Source organism: Salvelinus alpinus, chromosome 28 (assembly GCF_045679555.1).
Source record: "Salvelinus alpinus chromosome 28, SLU_Salpinus.1, whole genome shotgun sequence".
Taxonomy (NCBI): domain Eukaryota; kingdom Metazoa; phylum Chordata; class Actinopteri; order Salmoniformes; family Salmonidae; genus Salvelinus; species Salvelinus alpinus.
The window spans coordinates 449758-461619 of NC_092113.1; the positions used below are offsets into that span (position 1 = coordinate 449758).

Here is an 11862-nt window from a genome sequence, read left to right on the forward strand (position 1 = left end):
TCTGATCCCAGCAGAGGGAGTCCTTTACTCAACTCGAGCCAGGTTGCAGAGAATGATATATTCTCAGATACACATCCCTTATTTTCATTTCAACCATTTGATGTCTAGGATGTACTATGTGGCTTATTTAAAAAAAAAAAAAAAAATGTTAACCTTTATTTAACCAATTGTGCACTGCCCCATGGGACTCCCAATCACAGCCAGTTGTGATACAGCCTGGATTCGAACCAGGGTGTCTCAGTGCTAGAGTGACAACTCTAGCACTGAGATGCAGTGCCTTAGACTGCTGCGCCACTCAGGAGCCTCTTATTCAAAATCAATGTAAAAAAAAAAATCCACTGGGGCTGACTCACTTTATCCTTTTTGCTGCAGCTTTCTGCCCCAACCTATTACATAATCATTAACCTATCAATTTAAATTTGACTATTGTTTCTGGGGTTATTCCTAAAATTTTGAAAACGGCATAAATCCTCCCCCTACACAAAGGTGGAGATCCTTCTGACTTGGATAACTGCCATCCAATTTCAAAGCTATCTTGTCGAGCGAAAGATTTTGTCTCTGGCCAATTCTCAGCTTAGAACTTGTTAACTTCTCATTGTATTCTTAATGAGCAGCAATCTGGTTTTAGACCTGGACACAGCACTGTTTCAGCGGATACACTTGTCTTAGATGATGTGCTATCTTGTTTAGACCATAAACATCATTGTGCTGCCTTATGTATTGAGCTGTCGAAGGCGTTTGATACAGTTGACTCTTACTATATAAAATATATATATATTTTTTTCTTTTTTATTGAATATCCGAAACATACAATATACTTGCAGTGAAGCCGCTCAACAACTACACCATACCAGTCATCCAACAGACTTCCATTCAGAGCGACACACAGAAGCATCCAGGGTCAATGCCCTGCTCAAAGGCACGTTGACAGATCTCCCACCAGGCCAAAAAACGTGAACCCAAACCCTCCAAGATCCCTCCAAGATCCCTCCACATTTCCCCAATAGCTGTCCCTCAACCATTCGAGACACCTCCCACAGTCCCCCCAAGAAGAAAAATTTAAATAAAAAATACAATTCATTCCCCACCCCCAAGAACCCCCAGTGCACCAACAACAAAGAGACTGAACTAAAGAGAAAAAATAAAAAGACAGAAGAAAACAGCAAACAACAATGCAAAAAAAAATGAAAAAAAAAATGAAAAAAGAAAGGACATCAAGGACAACTAAAATCATAACAGCAATGCCAAATGTATATGTTTGTCTGGCACTATTACATTTATGTGTGTGTTCTTGTATCAATTTATTTGAATGAGAGTGTGTGTATATACATGTGTACAAACACCTGCACAGCATCAGCCTCAGGCAAACCGGTAATAGCTGTAAAAACACAGCGTCAATCAAACATACTTTTTATTATGTTTTATTTTGACTTTATTATTTTTTTAATTATCTTTGACCATCATTCTATTTCCCGCACAGCAACTCCACTCCCACTTGTCTCCAATTCCACATCCCAAAACTCAGCTTCCCTCAGCCCATCCCACCTATCTCTGCTGGCAACCCTTTTCGGATTTCTACGCAACTAATATCGTTCAACTATGCTATGATGTTTAACGTACAATTTCAATCAATCTAATCAAATAGAATTCACAGATTGTGAGTATTAGTAAATTAGTAATTGACTGACCCGGTTTTTCCAGATCTTCAAACTGTACTATTTATAGGGTCAATTTTAGATGAATGCTATGCATTTTCAGCCATTCCTGAACATAATATTTGTTGTAATACAGTTGAAGTCGGAAGTTTACATAGACCTTAGTCAAATACATTTAAACTCAGTTTTTCACAATTCCTGAAATTTAATCCTGGTAAAAAGTTAGGATCACCACTTTATTTTAAGAATGTGAAATGTCAGAATAATAGTAGAGAGAATGATTTATTTCAGCTTTTAGCTTTTTTGATTTCATCACATTCTCAGTGGGTCAGAAGTTTACATACATTCAATTAGTATTTGGTAGCATTGCCTTTAAATTGTTTAACTTGGGTCAAACTTTTCGGGTAGCCTTCCACAACCTTCCCACAATAAGTTGGGTGAATTTTGGCCCATTCCTCCTGACAGAGCTGGTGTAACTGAGTCAGGTTTGTAGGCCTCCTTGCTCGCACACGCTTTTTCAGTTCTGCCTACACATTTTCTACAGGATCGAGGTCAGGGCTTTCTGATGGCCACTCCAATACCTTGACATTGTTGTCCTTAAGCTATTTTGCAACAACTTTGGAAGTGGTCATTGTCCATTTGGAAGACCCATTTGCGACCAAGCTTGAACTTCCTCACTGATGTCTTAAGATGTTGCTTCAATATATCCACATAATTTTCCTCCCACATGATGCCATCTATTTTGTGAAGTGCACCAGTCCCTCCTGCTGCAAAGCACCCCACAACATGATACTGCCACCCCCGTGCTTCACGGTTTGGATGGTGTTCTTCGGCTTGCAAGCCTCCCCCTTTTTCCTCCAAACATAACGATGATCATTATTACCAAACAGTTCTATTTTTGTTTCATCAGACCAGAGGACATTTCTCCAAAAAGTACAATCTTTGTCCCCATGTGCAGTTGCAAACCGTAGTCTGGCTTTTTTATGGCGGTTTTGGAGCAGTGGCTTCTTTTTGCTGAGCGGCCTTTCAGGTTATGTCGATATAGGACTCGTTTTACTGTGGATATAGATAATTTTGTACCTGTTTCCTCCAGCATCTTCACAAGGTCCTTTGCTGTTGTTCTGGGATTGATTTGCACTTTTCGCACCAAAATTCGTTCATCTTTAGAAGACAGAACGCGTCTCCTTCCTGAGCAGTATGACGGCTGCATGGTCCCATGGTGTTTATACTTGCGTACTATTGTTTGTACAGATGAACATAGTACCTTCAGGCATTTGGAAATTGCTCCCAAAGATGAACCAGACTTGTGGAGGTCTACAATTCTTTGCTGAGGTCTTGGCTGATTTCTTTGGATTTACCCATGATGTCAAGCAAAGAGGCACCGAGTTTGAAGGTAGGCCTTGAAATACATCCACAGGTACACCTCCAATTGACTCAAATTATGTCAATTAGGCTATCAGAAGCTTCTAAAGGCATAACATAATTTTCTGGAATTTTCCAAGATGTTTAAAGGCACAGTCAACCTAGTGTATGTAAACTTCTGACCCACTTGAATTGGGATACAGTGAATTACAGTGGGGCAAAAAAGTATTTGGTCAGGCACCAATTGTGCAAGTTCTCCCACTTAAAAAGATGAGAGAGGCCTGTAATTTTCATCATAGGTACACTTCAACTATGACAGAAAAAATTAGGGAAAAAAATCCAGAAAATCACATTGTAGGATTTTTAATGGATGAGCTTTTCTTAATAATCTATTTGAGAACCATTTAGGGTTCAAGTAAAACTTTTCAGTAAGTGTAACTTTTAGAGAGACGTTTAGTGCTTTTATATTTAATAATCTCAACCCACCCAATTCATATTCATTATATAGATAGGCACGCTTTATTTTGTCTGGTTTCGCAACCCAGATAAAGTAAAATATGTTTTGCTCATATGATTTGAAAAACTAATCGTCAGGAGTAGGCAGCGCCATAAGTAAGTGAGTAAACTAAGATATGACCAAAGAGTTAATCAGGGCAATTTTTCCATAAATAGACAGATTTTTACCTTTCCATGGATGCAGGATCTTGTCTATTTTCAGAAGTTTACTTTAGAATTCATTGTGGAAAGCTTATTTATATATTTTGTGATATGAATACCAAGTATGTCTACTTCACTATCAGCCAATTTTATAGGTAAACTGCAGGGTAATGTAAAAGTTGTATTTTCTAAAGACCCAATATGTAATATTGTACACTTATCATAACTCCTCTTCGGCCTTGCTACCTCCTCACACAACTTGTCCAGTGTTGCATGGATTCCAGCCAGAACACTAGCCTCTACTTTAATGGTAAAAGTTATTTGTGAGGTAGTCGGATCTTTGCATGATGGAGTGTGTTGTTCCTCCATAACCTAAAGCTGTTGGTACTCGTGAATTTCCCTCAGGATCTCCTTAGTATCCAGGTTGGCTATTTACTGCAACCAGTTGTTTTACGAAAAGATAACAATAAGTCTTTCCCACGATGACGACAGGTGTCTGTAGTACAGCCAGCTAGCACTTGCGGAATCCAAACAAAAATGTTGACCATTACTTACTTGTTCAAAGGTTGTCTGAAATAGGCCTAGATCAGGTATCTTTCAATTGGTTCAAGAACTATCTATTGGACAGTACACAATGTGTGCTTACTGTTGGTATCAAATGTAGTTTCCTCAATATTACGAAAGGTGTTGCGCAGGGGTCGATTCTGGGCCCAGTTCTCTTCACTATTTCTATAAATAATACTGGTTTATCTGTTAAAACCTGGAACATTCATCTCTACACAGATAGAGTTATTTACTCTTGTGCCCCCTCAGTACAGCAGGCCATTCATGACCTTGAACATGCTTGGACTCAATTCGAAAATCACTTACTGATCTTGTTCTCTAGGTCTCGTAATATTGACCCTAAGGACCTATGTATTTGCATATTAAAGGGAGCTGACATTTTTAAAACACACATTGAAAAACTGACAAAAAAGCTGAGAATTACGATTGGTTTCTTTTATATTAATATATTCTGCCACACTTTGGAAAGTAGAAGGAAGAGTGTTCAAGCAACGCTTCTCCCAGTACTTGATTATAGTGATATAATTTACAAACATGCATGTGGCAGCCTCTGTTAAAAAAACTTTTAGACTCAGGCTATCATTCAACACTGCTTTTTAACACTGGGACAATTTTCATACGCATCACTCCATTTTGTATAGTTCTGATGGCTGGGAGTGTCTGCCTACCAGAAGAGCCGAGCACTGGCTACTTTTTGTAAATAAAGCAATTCTTCAGAGACCCCCACTACCTCAGGTCACGTATTAATTGGAGATCTAGCAATTTTCAGACCCTCTCTCTGGACTGGCTGGTTCTGGAGGTCCCACGGGTCTCCACTGAGCTGGAAAAAATGCTTTTTATTTATATGCCCCCAGCTCATGGAATAATCTTCAGGCCACCTTGAAGCTGGACTTACTGGTCTCCATTGGACAGTTAAGATCCATTTTGAAGAAGATAATATGTGATAATTGTGTTTGTTTTGATTATTCTTGTTGTATTTATTGTATTGTGTTGATCAAATCAAATCAAATCAAGTTTATTTTATATAGCCCTTCGTACATCAGCTAATATCTCGAAGTGCTGTACAGACACCCAGCCTAAAACCCCAAACAGCAAGCAATGCAGGTGTAGAAGCACGGTGGCTAGGAAAAACTCCCTAGAAAGGCCAAAACCTAGGAAGAAACCTAGAGAGGAACCAGGCTATGAGGGGTGGCCAGTCCTCTTCTGGCTGTGCTGGGTGGAGATTATAACAGAACTATGCCAAGATGTTCAAAATGTTCATAAGTGACAAGCATGGTCAAATAATAATCATGAATAATTTTCAGTTGGCTTTTCATAGCCGATCATCAAGAGTTGAAAATAGCAGGTCCGGGACAGGTGGCGGTTCCATAACCGCAGGCAGAACAACTGAAACTGGAATAGCAGCAAGGCCAGGTGGACTGGGGACAGCAAGGAGCCATCACGCCCGGCAGCCCCGACGCACGGTCCCAGGGCTCAGGTCCTCCGAGAGAGAGAAAGCGAGAGAGAAGGAGAGAATTAGAGAGAGCCAAGATTTTCAAAATGTTCATAAATGACAAGCATGGTCAAATAATAATCAGGAATAAATGTCAGTTGGCTTTTCATAGCCGATCATTAAGAATTGAAAACAGCAGGTCTGGGACAGGTAGGGGTTCCATAACCGCAGGCAGAACAGTTGAAAAACAGTTTGATGTTGTTATTTTTAAGTTCACAGGACTCCCTTGAGAATGACACCCTGTGTCACGCCCTGGCCATAGAAAGGCTTTTATTCTCTATTTTGGTTAGGCCAGGGTGTGACTAGGGTGGGCATTCTAGTTTCTTTATTTCTATGTTTTCTATTTCTTTGTGTTTGGCCGGGTGTTGTTCTCGTTATCTCTGATTGAGAACCATACATAGGTAGCCCTTTTTTCCACCTGTCTTTGTGGGAAGTTGACTTTGTTTAGGGCACATAGCCTTTAGCTTCACGGTTTGTTTTTGTAGTGTTTATTGTTTTGTTCGGCGTCATTTTTATTAATAAAAGAAAATGTACGCTCACCACGCTGCACCTTGGTCCTCTTCTTTTAATGGCCGTGACACCCTGGTCTCAGTGATGACCCCCTGTCTAAATAAAAGTTTGAACAAATAAATAATAATAAATAAATAAATACGCAGGATCAAAAAAATTGGCATTGTAATTTCAGAAAATGTCCATAATATATCTGCAGTAATAGTGGAATGATAGTGTTTCACAGTACTACTTACCTGTCAGTGTTGTGATTGGCAGTGCTATTCGCAATGAATTTCTCTCGCCGGAGAAGCATCTGTTGTCAAAATGGGAAAGCTGTTTTGACTTTGTGGCTGTGTTATCTAGAGGAAACATCTAGAGGAAATATTGTTTTTACAGCTGATTGAGGCTAGTCTACTAAAACCGAAAGGAAAAGGCTCAAGCGCGAGTCTTGCTGTTGCAATTTACCTAGCTTCCACGTAGGGGAGACATTCTGAGAAATATAAGTGTAGCACCTTTAAGGTGAAGGTTAGGATTAGGTTTAAAATCTGATTTTATAACTTTGTGGCTGTGCCAGCTACTAACCTGTGCCTCTTAAGGGCAAAGTAATCTAATTACGTTACTGATTTTGAGTAAAGTTACATTATTGATTAAAAAAATTGACAGGTAACTAGTAAAAAAGAAAAGTATCTTAACTACAATGTTTCTATACAAGAACAAGCAACTTAATGATAGTTATACACATCATGAATTACTCATGTTATTACAGTTACAACGATGGCAAACACCCAGTACAGTACTTTTAGCTGTGATCAATAGCAATCCATGTCAATCTAGAAAGAATGTTGTTACAGCACTTTTAAGTGTAATTACTATGTAATTTAAATATTATTAAACATTTGGCAGGTATATCACGATTTCAGTTATTATAATGTATAATAAAGAAAAGTATTGTAATTACAATAATTATACACAGGAACAAGCAACTTAATGTAAAGTGAAACACATTGTAAATAACTCAAGTAACTACTATGCAGATACTATGTGACAATGATGGCAGACACCAGTACTGTACTTTTAGTTATGATCAATGGGAATCCATCTCAGTCTAGGAAAAACATTGTTACAGCACCTTAAAGTGTAATTACTATTTATTTTCAATATTATAAAATATTTGTCAGGGTATATCAAAAGTTTAGTTATTACAATGTCGTTATAAAGAAAAATATTGGAAATAAAATTATTCTACGCAGGAACAAGCAACTTAATGTAAACTTAACTGTGGAACGTGTACAGACCGCTCTCTCCACTGCACATCTGAAGCAAGCGTCAACCACTTACAATATTTTTTTATTTTTGTTTCGAATTTACAGCCAGAACAGGCTGTAACAAATTTGTGCAAAATCACATTTATAGGGGTGGTTATGGAGCAGTTCCATGCGCCTCATTTCAGAAAACAGACAAATACATTTTTTTGTACACCTTTTCTTACAGCGGGAACACACTTTATCTTACTCTTACTTTCTCTCACATTATCTCTACCTAGCGTATGCGTGTGTGTGAATGTGTGTGTGTGTGTGTGTGTGTGTGTAAATGAGTGTGCATAGTCAGTGTTTATTTGAACTTATAAGTGATAGGGAGCAGTTCATAATGACTCTTCTCTTTTATTACATTTACATTTACATTTTAGTCATTTAGCAGACGCTCTTATCCAGAGCGACTTACAGTAGAGTGCATACATTTTTTTTTATTACATTTTTTAAATATTTTTTTTACATACTGAGACAAGGATATCCCTACCGGCCAAACCCTCCCTAACCCGGACGACGCTATGCCAATTGTGCGTCGCCCCACGGATCTCCCGGTTGCGGCCGGCTGCGACAGAGCCTGGGCGCGAACCCAGCCCAGCCTGGGCGCGAACCCAGAGACTCTGGTGGCGCAGCTAGCACTGCGATGCAGTGCCCTAGACCACTGCGCCACCCGGGAGATTTTATAGCATCGCTCACCTCTGCTGTCGCATTTTTAGGTGATCCTTCTTGCATATTGGTTGAGCATCTCTTTAGAGCTGTCAAACGCTGGTTGTGAGCGAAGGAACTCCGGTGCCACTAGCATGATCGCTGCCAGAGGGTCACTGTGGAAGCAGTGGATACTGTATGCTTCCCTTCTTTTTGTTGATCGCCAGGACCTTCTTGTACCTTTTTCCTATGTTGTCCAGGATTTTGGCTGTCAACATATAAAACTGAAATCTGAACACAATAGCATTTATTCTAAACATACACATATATATATTTCCTTCTGCCATAACTCAAATAAAGCTTAAGCTAGAAAACCTGTGTTTATATAATGATTTTGTGGTTAACTCTGGTCTGCTCTATCCTGTGCGGGGTAAGGGGCAGTCAGCCAACCGTCCGGTTGGTGCGTTTTAGCCTTAGTGACAACTGCCCATGTGCATTATGCCTAAAACTTGCCCTTAAAGACAAGGTTCCATGCTAACAAATCCACAAAAGTAACAACTTAGATCACTTACAGAACCCCTAAGCAGTTGAAATTTCCCCAAAGTAAACATTTATTTTAGTGTTTTAAAAGTCAAATTTAAATTATCCATCATATTTTTCTACTGCATCTGGACCTTGTTTCAGAACTCTACCCATAATGCACTTTTTTATGACAGGAGGGTAAGCCAAGCAATGAAAGAACAAGGCTAACTCATTCTAGCTAACTCATGCCTGTGCAGGAGTGAGCAAGCTGCACTTCAAACTGATTTTAGTAAATTAACAGGAATATGTGTTGACATAAACAGTAAGTACAGTATGTATTGACATGTATGCAGGCTTTTGTTGAAATAGCTGACAACAATTCAAAAGACGTATGACCTTAGTTGTAAAATGTAGTAATTTTTACAAGGGAGCTTGTCACACCCTGATTTGTTTCACCTGTCTTTGTGCTTGTTTACACCCCCCACCAGGTGTCTCCCATTTCCCCTCATATCCCCTGTGTATTTATACCTGTGTTCTCTGTTTGTCTGTTGCCAGTTCGATTTGTTCATCAAGCCTAGCAGTGTTTTTCCCCTTGCTCCTGTCTTTTCTATAGTTCTGCCTGCCTTGACCCTGAGCCTGCCTGCCGTCCTGTACCTTTGCCCCACCAAACTGGATTATTGACCTCTGCCTGCCCTGACCCTGCCTGTCGTTCTGTACCTTTTGGACTCTGATCTGGATTACTGACCTATGCCTGCACTTGACCTGTCGTTTGCCTGCCCCCTATTAATACACTGTTACTTCGACACTGTCTGCATCTGGGTCTTCCCTTAAACGTGATAGTACGAACTGGCCATGACCGACCCAGCAGACTCAGACCAGCTCCACAATGTTGTCAACCTGCAAGGAGCCACCATTGGACGACACGAGGAGTTACTGCAATATCTTATGGAGAGACTCCAAACCCTGGCAAAACACAATGACCAGGCGTTCGAGACTTTGTTGGAGCAATTCCGCGGATTCCATCACTGGGCAGCGGGTCACATCCGTAATCTCCCAGCCTACCCCATTGTCCTGAGAACCCTGCTTTCCTCCTCCGTCCGGAGCGCTACGCTGGAGATTCCGGAACCTGCAGGGATTTTCTCACCCAGTGCTCCCTCATTTTCGAGCTGCAGCCTTCTTCGTTCCCCTCGGACCGCTCGAGGATAGCGTACATCATAACGCTGATGTCCGGGAGGGCACTCGCCTGGCCATCTGCCTCAGTCTAGAGGTGTGGAGCTGCCCATGGACCTTGACTCCCTCATAGCCTTGACCATCCGGATTGATGGGCGTCATTGAGAACGTAGGAGGGAGAGGGAATCTGTGCCCTGAATCCCGGAGACCACCGAAGTCTACATATCCGAGTGAACCTGACGTCACCCGAGTTCTCTCGGGAATCACCGAGGGCTGCCGACTCGCCTCCTTCGGAGTCCAGGCACCTAGGCAGGTGTAACTGCTGTTGGTGGGAGAAGGTGAGGACCAAAGCGCAGCGTTGTACGTGTTCATGTTGTTTATTGACACTGAACACTAAATAAAAAATAACAAAAGGGAATAACCGAAACAGTCCTGAAAGGTGAAAAAACACTAAACAGAAAATAACTACCCACAAACATAGGTGGGAACAGGCTACCTAAGTATGGTTCTCAATCAGAGACAACGATTGACAGCTGCCTCTGATTGGGAACCATACCAGGCCAAACACATAGAAAAGCAAAACATAGAACAAAACATAGAATGCCCACCCCAACTCACGCCCTGACCAAACCAAAATAGAGACATAAGGAACTAAGGTCAGGGCGTGACAGCAGGGCTAGATTGACTCCGGGTGAGAGGTTACGCCAACTCCACACGCAGAGCTGTCTAAATTGTGGAGCTACAGGACATTTCATAGCTAACTGCCAATTAAAAAACCAGGCTCATCAAGAAGGTGCGAGTACTCTGGTGGGCCTTATGGAGAACTTTTCCTCTCTAATTACTCACACCCCTTTCCATGCCATCCTGCTGTGGGGGAACCAGTCGTCCTCTCTCCGCGTACTTTTGGACGCTACCCTGGCGTCCGAGCTGGGCATCCCCACTCAGCCCCTCTCCATTCCCATGGACGTTAGAGTGCTGGATGGGCGCTCTATAGGCCGGGTCACTCACAATACCACTCCCATCAACCTACAAGTGTTAGGGAACCACAGCGAGGCAATCCAATTCATGCTGATTAAGATTCCTCAAGTTTCCGTGGCATTGGGATTCTCTTGGTTCCAGCGACACAATCCCATCATAGACTGGACTGCTGGTGCCATTAGCGTTCCCCTTACAATCATCGGGCCTTTATGACGTGACCTTGGGACTTTTCATGGGTGGGCAAATATGGTTGAATTTCTACTCTATAGTAGTATTGAGAGAACTTTAAATTGGAAACTTTTTTCATGAGTGTATCTTGAATATACATGCAAAATAGTTGTGCTAGCTTGCCATTAAACATTTAAAAAGTATCTAGGGTTCTTTGATATCAATGAATAAATGATCTAAATTTGTTTAGTGTCATGGCACATACCTCTGCAGCTGTTTCCTGTTTTCTCCCTTCTTTTTTTCTTCATTTTCACTGTCAGTGGATGACGAGCTGTCTGAGCTTGAAAAATCTGAGCTGCTGTCGGACTCACACATCTTGTCAATGTTGTGCCCTGAAACATAAAGTGAAAGTTAGTCATACGTTACAGAACAAACCTTTTCCAGTTACACATGAAGATAAAGATTGCTGAACCTGACTGTGCGGTTCATGCAGCACCCCAATGACCCACCACAACCTGTTAAACAAGTATTTTTTTCCCAAAATGATTTGTGTTCAGATAATTACACAGTTGAGCTATCATAGCATTGAATTGAATCCCTCCATTTCCCACTCACTGGCACTCACACACGCTATGTTTTGGTATTGATACGATTTCATTGATTCATATACTTCACGATCCGATTCCTCAACGATTCTGTTAATTGTTCCAAATTAGATATATATATATTAAGACTCTTTAAGGCTCTGGAAAGATAAATGGAGTCTCTAGCTTAAAACAATGAGCATGTGACGATTTAAAAGTGTTTTTCTCATATAATTCCATTCATTAGTAGTTAGTGTATTTAGAGT

At 40.8% G+C, this 11862-nt stretch overlaps 1 long non-coding RNA gene across 1 annotated transcript; it reads right to left on the reverse strand.

Moving 5' to 3' along the window:
* Window positions 1-806: 806 nt before the first annotated feature.
* Window positions 807-11394, reverse strand: LOC139556906 (uncharacterized). Its single transcript, XR_011671305.1, has 3 exons — window positions 11278-11394; window positions 6477-6535; window positions 807-6336 (listed from the first exon to the last, which is right to left on the reverse strand). It is a non-coding gene; the product is annotated as an uncharacterized lncRNA (long non-coding RNA).
* Window positions 11395-11862: the final 468 nt, after the last annotated feature.